Source organism: Phasianus colchicus, chromosome 9 (genome assembly GCF_987193195.1).
Source record: "Phasianus colchicus chromosome 9, bPhaCol1.hap1.1, whole genome shotgun sequence".
NCBI classification, from domain to species: domain Eukaryota; kingdom Metazoa; phylum Chordata; class Aves; order Galliformes; family Phasianidae; genus Phasianus; species Phasianus colchicus.
The window spans coordinates 3,603,904-3,616,395 of NC_143444.1; the positions used below are offsets into that span (position 1 = coordinate 3,603,904).

At 39.4% G+C, this 12,492-nt stretch overlaps 1 protein-coding gene across 2 annotated transcripts in view; it reads right to left on the reverse strand.

Moving 5' to 3' along the window:
* LOC149916752 (uncharacterized) overlaps positions 1–12,492 on the reverse strand; it is a 122,534-nt gene that overhangs the window by 15,061 nt on the left and 94,981 nt on the right. For both annotated transcript variants that reach the window (XR_016469058.1, XR_016469057.1), the window contains one exon: positions 114–227. The gene's annotated coding sequence lies outside the window, so the exon portion shown is untranslated. The remainder of the gene's footprint in view (positions 1–113; positions 228–12,492) is intronic.

Consider the following 12,492-nt stretch of genomic DNA (forward strand, 5'->3'; position numbering starts at 1 on the left):
ATCAATCATAAAGGCCCAGCATTATAATTTTTAAGACTACTTATGGTTTTTTGTTTTGTTCTACTTATTTTTTATTAGACACCTGTGATCTTTTCACTTAGTACTGAGCCTACCTCAAATAGAGAAGCAGAAGATTCTGTCTATGTCTGATGGAATAAAAATCTCCAGACCAGTGGTGCATCACTCTTTTTTCATTTTTCCTCTTGGTCATTCTCTGTCAGAGAAATCTGGGGTAGCAGGAAGAGACAATGAGTGATTTAGCAAAGATTCATTCCTTCTCCATCGAACAGGACCAGGCAAGTATTCTCCAAATAATCTAATCAATTTTAATGCCCTCTTAGATGAACAAGAAACAAACCTACATTTTTATCCCACTGAAATAAACTGGTATTCTTCTTTTTACATCATCTGTGTTGAATTTGTCTTTTATTTCCTTTGCCACACACTTATAGGCAGGATTACATTTGCAGCAGAACAGTTAAGTGAGCTTAGGGAAGTGCAGAATGTGCAGAGAGAAGTTCTCAGGAAGGAAGGAGGAGGAAAAAGTATTAACAAAAGCTTAATACAATATTTCTTTCTTTATTTATTTTTTAAGATGATGCTGAGAGCTAATAGGATAAATAATAGTCAAATAATAATATTTTAAAATTCTGCAAACATAACAGCCAGGAATATTTATTTCTGTATTTGCTTTCCAACTTATGTCAGTAGAGTAAAAACCAGAGTAAAGCAAATCACAGAGTAAATATATGAACAAGCCCATTGCCTAAATTTGTTACAAAAGTCCTTCAGTGATTCATGGCTGCAAAGTACCAGCAAGGCACGATGTAAAATTAATTTTTAATTGCTGTAAAATTTTAGGAGTAATTGTGAATTGGTAAAGAAACTGCAATTCTCTACAAATCTTTTTCTTGCTAGTATAAAATGTATGCAACAACCTGCCATGCTAATTCACTTTGATGGCTTTCACCATTTCCACAATGTATCTTTTAAAAAAATATTGTTAAATTCAGCAGTAAAGTTCAAATATTAAAATAATGATATGTCAGAGAAAGATCTTTTGCAGATACTTCTAACTTTATATTTCAAAACAGAGAAACAAACAAAACAGACAGCAACTGTCCATTGCCATGCTTTGGAATACTGATTTTTGCTTTGCAGAAATGGGGGTAGGTTCACCTTGGCCAGCTATAAGACCCCTATCCAGCCATTCTCTTACTGTGCCTCCTCAAAGGCATAGGGGTACAAATGAGATTAAGAAGCTCATAGGTCAAGATAGAGCTAAGGGATTGCTTACTAGTTTTTGAAAGAAGAAAAAACAGACACCATGTTACACAGATCCTTAGATGTACACATGAAAGAGAGCAGTAGAAAATGCTGAAAATGTCTTAAGATCCAACACACCATATTTCTATTTGGTTATAATCTTTGCCTTAGGTGAGACCTGAAACCAAAAACAAACGCACAAAAAAACAAGCAGAAGTATTTAATGTTATATTCTACTGCTTCACTGGTGATATTTACTGTGCACCTCGAAGACACTTGAGACAGCAGTACTATAGCAGCTACAGAAATGAATATATTATATGTACTTGAAGATATTGCTATGCAGGATCCCTAAAACTCTGGGTGGGACCGGGGTGGTAAATCCCCCTCCGCTGTGAGGACAGAGCAGGTCCGAGACCGCCTCATGACACTGAATGTGTACAAGTCTATGGGGCCGGATGGCGTGCATCCCAGGGTTCTGAAGGAGCTGGCTGAGGTGGTTGCTGAGCCGCTCTCCATCATATTTGAGAAGTCGTGGCTGTCTGGTGTGGTCCCGGATGACTGGAGGAAGGGTCACTTCACTCCCATTTACAAGAAAGGGAGCAAGGAGGACCCCGGGAACTACAGGCCGGTGAGTCTCACCTCTGTGCCTGGGAAGATCATGGAACAGATCCTCCTGGATGACATGCTTGATCACATGAGGAAAGGGCGTGTGATCCGTGACAGCCAGCACGGCTTCACCAGAGGAAGGTCATGCTTGACCAATCTGGTGGCCTTTTATGATGGAGTGACGGCATCGGTGGACAAGGGAAAGGCGACCGATGTCATTTACCTGGACTTGAGCAAGGCCTTTGACATGGTCCCCCACCACATCCTTATCTCCAAATTGGAGGGATGTGGATTTGATGGGTGGACCACTCGATGGATAAGAAACTGGTTGAAAGGCCGCAGACAGAGGGTGGTCATCAATGGCTCCATGTCCAGGTGGAGGCCGGTAACGAGCGGCGTCCCCCAGGGGTCTGATTTGGGACCGGTGCTCTTTAACATCTTTATCAATGACATCGATGACGGAATCAAGTGCACCCTCAGCAAGTTTGCTGACACCAAGCTGAGTGGTGTGGTTGACACGGTTGAAGGATGGGATGCCATTCAGAGGGACCTTGAGAGGGTAGAAATGTAGGCCCGGGTGAACCTGATGAGGATCAACACGGCAAAGTGCAGAGTTTTGCACTTGGGTCGGAGGAATCCCAGGCATCCCTACAGACTGGAAGGAGAGGTCCTTGAGAGCAGCCCTGTGGAGAAGGACCTGGGGGTCTTGGTAGATGAAAAACTTAACATGAGCCAGCAGTGTGCCCTTGTGGCTCGGAAGGCAAATGGGATCCTGGGCTCCATCAAAAGAGGGGTGGCCAGCAGGGACAGGGAGGTGATTGTTCCCCTCTACTCTGCTCTTGTGAGGCCCCATCTGCAGTACTGCGTCAAAGTGTGGAGCCCCCAGTACAAGAAAGACAGGGAGCTGTTGGAGAGGGTCCAGAGGAGCCACAAAGATGATCAGGGGACTGGAGCACCTCCACTACGAAGACAGGCTGAGGGAGCTGGGCTTGTTCAGCCTGGAGAAAAGAAGGCTGCGGGGTGACCTCATTGCAGCCTTTCACTACCTAAAGGGAGCCTACAAACAGGAGGGGAATCAACTCTTTGAAAGGGTAGATAACAACAGGACAAGGGGAAATGGTTTGAAGTTGAGGGAGGGAAGATTTAGGTTGGATGTCAGGGGGAAGTTCTTTACAGAGAGAGTGATGAGGCACTGGAACAGCTGCCCAGAGAGGCTGTGGATGCCCCGTCCATCCCTAGAGGTGTTCAAGGCCAGGTTGGATGGGGCCCTGGGCAGCCTGGTCTAGCATTAAATGAGGAGGTTGGTGGCCCTGCATGTGGCAGGGGGGCTGGAGATTCATGATCCTTGATGTCCCTTCTAACCCTGGCCATTCTTGTGAATCTGTGATTCTGTGAAGATACCAAAGCCTCTAATGACAGTAATGAACACAGCAATGCAAACTGAACAATGTTTTCACAGTTCTCATCTCAGATCAAGAATAAACCTTTAATTTCTCAGTACTTGAGACTGTTCAATGCTTTAAGCTTCACTCAGTTCAATCACAATGACTAGTATTTTAATCACTAGGGTCAAAATCTCATTTCTCAAGGAATATTAAATCATGCCTTTCATGATAATTTCATTGTAGTTGATGGAACAACATCAGGAATGAGATGGAAAGAAGTGGAAAAACACAATGTATGATTAACCCTAAACCCTATCCTTTTTGGATTAGAGTTTTTACACCATGTCATAAGAACGTCACAGGAATTTCGAGTTTATTACACGGGTTAATATTTCAGCACATTTCTGTGCAAAATATTAAGGTCTTTTCAATAGAGTGGCTTTGAAAGAATGCCCTCGTTCACTTCAAAATAAGTCAAGAAAAAGATAAACCAACAAAGAAAAAAAACAAAAATAGGACACAAAAAAACCACCATTAACTTGCAATGTGTTTAATGTGCTGGAAACAATAAATTGTCCTTTTGATCTTTCTTATTTTCAACATTTAAGCACAGCTTACTTTGGATGGTTTTTTCTTTTTTCTTCATTTATTTAGATTCTAATTGCAATGTGGAACTTAATGGATGAACTAAGGATCTCTTATGAAAAGAGAAACAGAAGTGACACCTTCCTATTTACCAAGGACAGCCAGTTTGTTATTGAAGATTGAATATAAATATATTTTGTTTATTCTGGTTAACATAAAGAGACAATTTAAAAGTATAATACCAAGTGGCCACAGAAATTTAACACAATAAAGCAGTTTTTCATGTGATGTTGTAAATTTATTTTCTGTTGCTCAGCATGTGTATTTTCCTACTGAAATAAAGACATAAGGAGAAATATATAGAGTATTAGTGTGGGCAGATTTCATCCCAATGTATCTGGATTAGATACTGACAATGAAAAGTACAAGACCAACATATCTCAGTTTCAGCTGAAAATACCATTAATATAATCTATTGTGAGACATTAAGAGAAGAATTTTCTGCATTAAAAACAAATAAGTAAGAAAGTAAGTAAATAAATAAATGTCTGCTCCATGAAGAGGAAAATTCCATTTTGTGTAAGGATTTTTGATTGCTACTTTGGTTTTGGTATGTTTTTAAAGATAAAAATAGGGAGTTAAAAGAAGTTATAATCTAAAAAAATCTCCATCGGTTTCCAGTTTTTTAATTTTACTCCAGAAATGGGAAAATAATGACTACCAGAATAATTTATTTGGCAGAAATATGCAAGGATTTTTATTTTGACTTCTGTAAGCAAACTTCCCATCCAGGAGAATCAGCAGAATGTTTAAAGTATAGTTAGTGGCCTGCAATTAGTGTTATTCCCCACGGGTTGGTATCAGCTCTTGTTCAACATCTTCATCCATGACCTGGATGAAGGGATAGAGTGCACCCTCAGCAAGTTTGCTGATGATAGAAAGCTGAGAGGAATGGCTGAGCAGAAGGCTGTGCTGTTATTCAGCAAGAGCTGGACACTGGACAGTTTGGCAGGGAGGAACATTGTGAGTTTTATCAGGAGCAAGTGAAGAGCCTTGCACCTGGGGAGGAATAACCTCACGTATCAGTACCGGTTGGTATTGGTAGGGGGTACAGTACAGGCTGACCTACTGGAAAGGAGCTCTGTGGAGAAGGGCCTGGGTGTCTGCTGGTCAACAGGATGGACATGATCCAGCAGTGTGCCCTGGTGGCCAAGAAGGCCAATGGGATCCTGGGCTACATTAGAAAAAGAATGGCCAGCAGGTTGAGGGTGGTGATCCTCTACTTTGCCCTGGGGAGGCCACATCTGGAATAAATTGTCCAGTTCTGGGCTCCCCAGTTCAAGAAATACAGGGAACTTTTAGAGAAAGTCTAGAGGAGGGCTGCAAAGATGATCAGGACCTGGACTGTCTCCCATACAAAGAGAGACCTGGAGCTGTCTAGGTACAGAAGAGAAGGGTGAGAGGGGATCTCGCTATGCTCATAAATATGTAATGGGAGTCAAGTGGATGCACCCAGGCTCTTTTCAGTGGTGTCAGAGGAAGGCAAGGGGCAATGGTCACAAAACCAAGTAGTTCCATCTGAAAATGAGGAAAAACCTTTTTTCCTTTGAAAGTGACAGAGCACTGGAACAGGCCGCCCAGAGAAGATGTAGAGTATCCTTCTCTGGAGATATTCAAAACCTGTCTGGATGCTTTCCCATGCAATCTATTCTAGGCATTCTGCTTTAGCAGAGGGGTAAACTTGAAAAACAAACAAACGACCTCCTCCAAAAACACCTCATAGGTAATATTATCTTCACCTTAAGGTATGAAATTTAGTTTTAAATGTCCTTCAGAGGAAATGAGATTAACATTCATTTAAGTAACCTCATTAGGTACATAATGCGATTACTCGCACTGTTTTCACAAGCTAAGGAATTATGTCTGTCTTTTGCATATGTTGTAGAGATTTTGGTTGCAAAGCAAGTAGGAAGTAAAATTTAGATCTCTCAACTCCATAAATGTCTCTCTCCTACTATGGAGAAAACAGAATTTTTAAATATCTGGATGTTAAAAGCAATTAAATTAATATAAATTTACCCCAAATAATGTAATTTATTAGCAAACCAAGAGTGAAAATAAATCTATGTATTTAAACAGATATTTAGCAGACGTTTTCAGAAATAAAGAATGAAATAGAAAGCAAAGTACAAAGAGAAAAACAAAATCAGTGTAACTCAGTTACCCAGATAACAAAATCCCACCTACTTATCACATCAGGGTATAGGTCTTATTGAGGAATCTTAATTCCAATTCACAGGGTACTATATAATAAAGTATTGCAGATGTGAATATAAAAGACATGAAAATTAGTGATGCAGCAGTATTTTTTAAATGTGTGTTTGTTTTGCAAGTATGAGTTTTGAATAGACTGAGTTCAAAATACAGATGAGTTTTGTGAACTTAAAAAGCAACTTAGAACTCTACCTATTATGCACGTCTAGGAACTGAGATGGATAACGTATGGAAGTAAAAGAGAATCATCTTCTCTTTGGATAAGCTAATGTAGAGCAGAATTAAATGCTTTGAAAATCTCTCTTATAAGCCTGCTGCACTAATGTTAATGCATTTTGTAGGAACTTGACATATTCCACTTTTTTTTTTTTTTTGGCAGAAAGCACTTGAGAAAGACTACACCAAGTATATTCAGTAAACCTAGCCACTGCCAGATCATCATCACATTATTATCAATATTCACGAGTGAGTTTTGTAGTCACTTTCTAAATAACTGCCAGGAAACTAGCAATCACCCTGAGAAGTCATGTCCCACCGATCCATTTTATAAAGTGTCCCAGTCCTGGATTCAGCATTCAAACCAAAAGGAACTTTAAAATCTTTCAGAAGAGATTACAAAGAAATGCCTTTTTTTCTAAGTTAAAATTTCTGCCCTGATATCCACATATCATGGCTTCAGCTGGTCATTTATAACCACACTGGTGTCAAAACCATAAGCTCAGGAGATTTAGGACCTCTATGTTGCTCCTCTGAAACTAATGCCTCATACTTATTCCCATGGAAACTACAATAGATACAAAGATCACAATAACTCTCTTTGATAGAGCAAATTCTCAGCCACAAGATGCTATTTTCCAATATAGTCAGATGTTCAGTGGCATAATCAATAGCCTTTTATTTCCTTAAGAAATTAAGTGCACTTTTTTTTTTTTCTACCAGGAAACTTTCTACATTCTAATACAGATGACAATATCTGTATCAAAAATAATATCAAAAAAAAAAATTACAAGACTATCACTAATCTGAAATGACCAGTTTGGGGAAAAACACACATCTCAGCTCAGCAGCATACTTCCTACTCACAGATGAGGATCAGTAGGTTCAGCATTTCACAATTTGTTTTTCAGTTCTGCTTTTCAGAGCTCACATGCTGCCTTTTATTTTTTTTTTTTAATCCATCTGTATTCTTTTTTTTCTTTCTTTGTTCATTTTATTTTTTTAATGCATCTCTAGATAATAAAAAAGTGTGGATAACAGGAGGGAAAAAATATTTTTTTAGAATACAAGGCTGCTGCTTCTGGTTAACTACAGGACACAGACAGTTCATAAGAGACATAAAGCTAAGGAGCCTTAGGTTAATTACCAGCTATTGCCTTTTTCCTTAGCAGCCTTGAGGAAAATTATTGAGAATCACAACAGGTGGAGTCTACAGTGGCCAGACTGCTAATGACATCCCTCTGAGCTAAAAGAGACCACTGCTGATACCTGGAACTGGACACACAGTATACTAAAGCAGAGAACTGTTTAACACTGAAGCATTAGGGACAATTAATTAATATTAGCTTATAATGGTAACTTGTTTTGAGTTTAATTCTACTAACACAGCATTGCTAGTGAAGAATATCTAAGAATATTTGTTAAGTGTTTTAGTAAAAATACCATTGCTTCTGCTAGGAAGGCCTCAGGTCTTCCATTAGCTATGCTATCTGTGCTTGTCTCCTGTCCTGCTCTGTCAGGCTTGTTACCAACTTGCTGTGTGAAACAGAGCCTGTTATCGTGTCTCTTGTTACAGTGCTCAGTTTCGCTGTGGGATAACAGCAAATGCCTTAAAAATATGGGCACAGGCTCAAAACAGAAGCCCAGAACTGTAAACCGGTTAATTACTGAGCTGCATTAAGGATACGCAATCTCAAGAAGTGGAAAAAAGTTGCCTTTCAGTAAAATAAAAGATGGAGCTAAAAGAAAAACAAAATCAAACAAAATCAAACATTGAATTAAAAACAAAACAAAAAAAAAGCAGCACAGTAGGGCACCTGCCACGGACAAAGAAAATAACCTTTCATCCCTGAGCAGTACAGAACTGGGAGAGAAGCAGCCAAAGGTTAAGAACTGGTTAGAGCCTGAATCGTCTTGTGAAGGAGGCTGTCTCAAACTGATAGGAAAGGGGGAAAGAAGATGTTTGCTTCAGTTTTGACTCCCCTCATCAAAGAGCCCAACTTCAGCAACTAAAGCCATCCAGAACTGCAGCAGCCCTCAGTGAAGAAAAGCACAGCATCAGACTTTACATTCTTTTAGCTAATTCTGGAAAAGCTTCTAAAGTACTATCTCCTTTCAATACACACTGATGAAAATGCGTAATGACAAAGAACTGAAGTCTTATTCTTCAGTTTAAATTTACTTTGATTTCTTTCTGAATATTCTCATCCCAGTGATCTCTAATTACCTAATAGATATGTTATCTCTAAGCATATCTGTGTCTCTATAAAACTAGTTCCAACAATTGAATGGATCTGTTACGTACAAATTTAGCTTTTAAACCTAGAGACAAATTTAAGGTTCAACAGATTCGATCTCTTAAATTTTCATTTATCCCACATCTTTATGTCATGACATCATTTTGGCTGCAAAAGTCCCTGGAGATGACAAAATCCACTTGACTGCCAAGTTCAAGGTATTAACTCAAAGTTCATAAAGAGGATGTGTTGCTTTGCCAGGATAATTGTGAGACGGTTTCTCACACTGTCCCCCATGCTTTCACATCACTTCAAGTTGTGAGAATTCTTCCCCAGGCAAAGCCAGTTCAGTGTTTTGGCATCCAAGTCTATCAGTGCTCTTATTCTGCTTTGTCAGATGGATACCTTCCTTGCTCAGCAGAAATTGTTTCTGAAGAACATTCTGTGATTGTTGAATCATAGAGTTGCTCAGGTGGAAAAGACCTTCAAGATCATCGAGTCCAACCACAATCTAACTATCCTACCCTCACTCTAACAACCCTCTGCTGAATCATGGCCCCAAGCACCACATCCAAATGGATTTTAAACACATTCAGGGATAGTGACTCAAACACCGCCCTGGGGAGCCTGTTCCAGTGCTTAACAACCCTTTCTGTAAAGAAGTGTTTCCTGATATCCAACCTAAACTTAACCTGAAGCAACTTGAGGCCATTTCCCCTCCTCCTGTCACCTGTCACCAGTGAGCAGAGACCAGCCCCGCTCTGCTGCAATCACCTTTCAGATACTGGAAGACAGCAATAAGGTCTCCCCTCAGCCTCCTTTGCCCGAGACTGAACAGCCCCAGTTCCTTCAGTCTCTCCCCATAGGCCATATTCTCCAAGCCCTTCCCCAGCCTTGTTGCCCTTCTTTGGATCTGCTCCAGCTCCTCCAAGTCCTTTCTGTATGAGGTGCCCAAAACTGAACACAGCACTCGAGGTGAGGCATCACCAATGCTGAGTGCAGGGGCAGGATTATTTCCACACAGCCAAGTGCTGACCCACTGCATGTGTCATTCCTAGCGAAACATAACAAAACCTTGCTTTACCTGAAGGATAAAGGAATTACCTCACCTGGTACTTAATGCCCTTCATGTCTGCCTGCACAACACTGTAGTCATTTTGATACATGCAGGGTCATCCAAACAGTATGAATTAGCAATGAGGATGAACTCTTTAAGGACCAGATAGAAATCAGCCACCTCTCCTTAATTTCCCAGATCCAAACCCCAAAATGAAACTGATCCACTCTTAACACAAGTCAGTTCAGCAGATAGGTGTCCTTATCCCCCACAGGTGTGGGACTACAATGATTATCTCCAATACCTTCCTCTTCATACAGCAGGTTTGACTGGGACCAGCTGGTTCTGATGCTTTCTCCACTAGGTTTTGTTCCTCCTCGCCTCCTCCCACACTACTGTATCTATACTGCAATTACAGAACTGTGATTGGAGGAGGAATCTTTGTTCTGTTGCCAGAAATCTTCATTTTTCAGTCTTTCCTACCTACCTTCAACCCCCACTCATATTAGGATAGTCTTCAACTGACCATTCTTCCTCACATCACAGGTCTCAAGCTCTTCCTTCTGCAAGATATTTATGTACATCTCCCATTCAAGTTCTCTGATGCTGCACAGACTTCTGATTCCTTTCATGCTCCTTGATGACTGAGTATTTTACCTACAGAATACCTCCCACAAAAGAAAGTATCTTTGCCTCTCATGAACTCTGTCTTGGCTGAGACCTCACATATGTCAGGAATATTTATTGCAGACAGCTGCAAAAGCATGTGCACAGACAGTACTGCTTTTCAGACTCAAGCAGTCCCACACAATTTCAAGCAAAGTTTCTGGATCGTTCTCAACAACTGTTTGCTGCACTGTGGTCTGCTATTTCTAAGATAGTGGATCCCCAGAGACCAGCTGAAAAAGTGCACAGTGCTCTGAGCAGCTCTCAGCTGAAGACAGTATAAGCCACTGTTCTCTAATCTAGAAAAATATTCCTGACAAATCTTCTTATCTGTGCTGACAAAAGCAAAAGTCTCCCCAGCAGAAGAAAATCAACAGAAGACGGTGCCCCAGAAATTGTTTCCTGAATCTGGAAAGTCTAGAAAGCAGTGATAATAGATGCTGTATCTGATAGCAGCCAATCTTTGCTCTGCCTGCTATGAGATCCAAAAGACTTTTCTTACCTTAGCCACAAGGAATAGCTACAAATATGGTTATTATATCCAACAGGAACTCTGTGTGGCTATTTTAGCCTATGTCAGGTATGTAAGCCATTCTTGCCTGTGCTTCAGTCCAAAAAGTTCATATTTGTAGGAAGGAAAGGGTTCAGATAGCAATTCAAACCTATGCTGATGAAAAAAACTGGAATTAATGAATTAATCATTTTAATGAGCTTTGAATCTGATCACGAACATTCAAACTTTTCATATAAAACATCTGATGAGATTCTATTAAATATTAAACGCAGCTGGACTTAGATCTCATTCCATGGGACCCTACTTTAACTGTGTGTGGTATAGTAAATATATATACTTATATATAAATACATATATATGTATTTGTTGATTCAACTGTTGCAATTTATTAATTATCTGTCATATTTTTTAGCAGAATGTTCAGGAGTTCTATATTCATTACACTAAAACTTCTAATGAAACAATCATTTTAATCATCTTTTCCTACCCTTGGTGCACTTCTTTCTTTAACAAGTGAATGGACATTTTACTATTTGCAAAATATATGTATATATAAATAGAAGATGATTGATTTGATTTCCAACATAATTACAATTACAGAAATACGCACTGGCGTATATCTCAGTGTCTCAGTATGACTAGAATACAGTCAGCATTTCCCCCATCCCTCTCCCCATGAACCTGCAATTACACAGACTTGTCACTCCTATCTAAATCATCTAACATTGCAATAAGAAAAAAAAAATTGTTTGTCATGATAGCCAAACTCCTACAAGTCCTTGATTCCTCTCACTGTAGATAATCAATAAAATAAACTATAATTAAGAATCATTTGCCCTCTGCTTCTGGCGCATCACAAGGACATTGTTTTCACTCCATCCTCCTCCCGTGACCGACAGCCTTTTTTCTAAACGTAATTGTCAGAAATCTAATATCCAAGCAGATGGAGCATCTGCAATATTTGAAATTCACCCTACAGTTATGTTAAGTGACAGTTTCACCTGAGTGAAAATAAAACAGCTTCACACCATCTGATTCTGGCTAATGTGACAGCCCTTACTTGAAAGTGAATTAACATGAAGTTTGTTACATCACAGGAATTAAAATTAGAGTCTAGAGAAAAGCTAACGGTAATTTGATTCCATATCTTACAGGTGCAAAACGAAAAGGATTTTTCATTTCTTATACATAAAACAGAGCTACCTTGGACTGAAACCAGATTTCAGAGCAGTGCTAAGAGCTGGAATTCTGGCCCAATTAATGCACTCACCTGGTAATGCGTACATCAAAACCAAACAGAACAACAACAAGGAACAGCTACAGCAAAGAAAATGTGACATTGCTTTTCTAATACTCAGTTCTTAAATCCTCAGATTACCACAACAACTGTATGTACATATGACAGAAAAAGCAAATAAAACGACCATGTCCTCCAGCTTACATCACTGAAACAAGTGAGTTTGAAATTACAAAATTAATCAAATTAGAAAAATGTAAATAGCAAAACCTGTACAAATAAAACCAAATAGAATAAAACCTGAAAAGATACTTTTGACCAGAAAATAAAATATAAAAACTGTCGTGAAAACAGATTTCATTCAATATGAAACCCTGCCATCTATGATTTCTGAAAAAACAAATGTGATTTCTTTTGAATTCAGTAGCTACTCTGATTTGATGTAG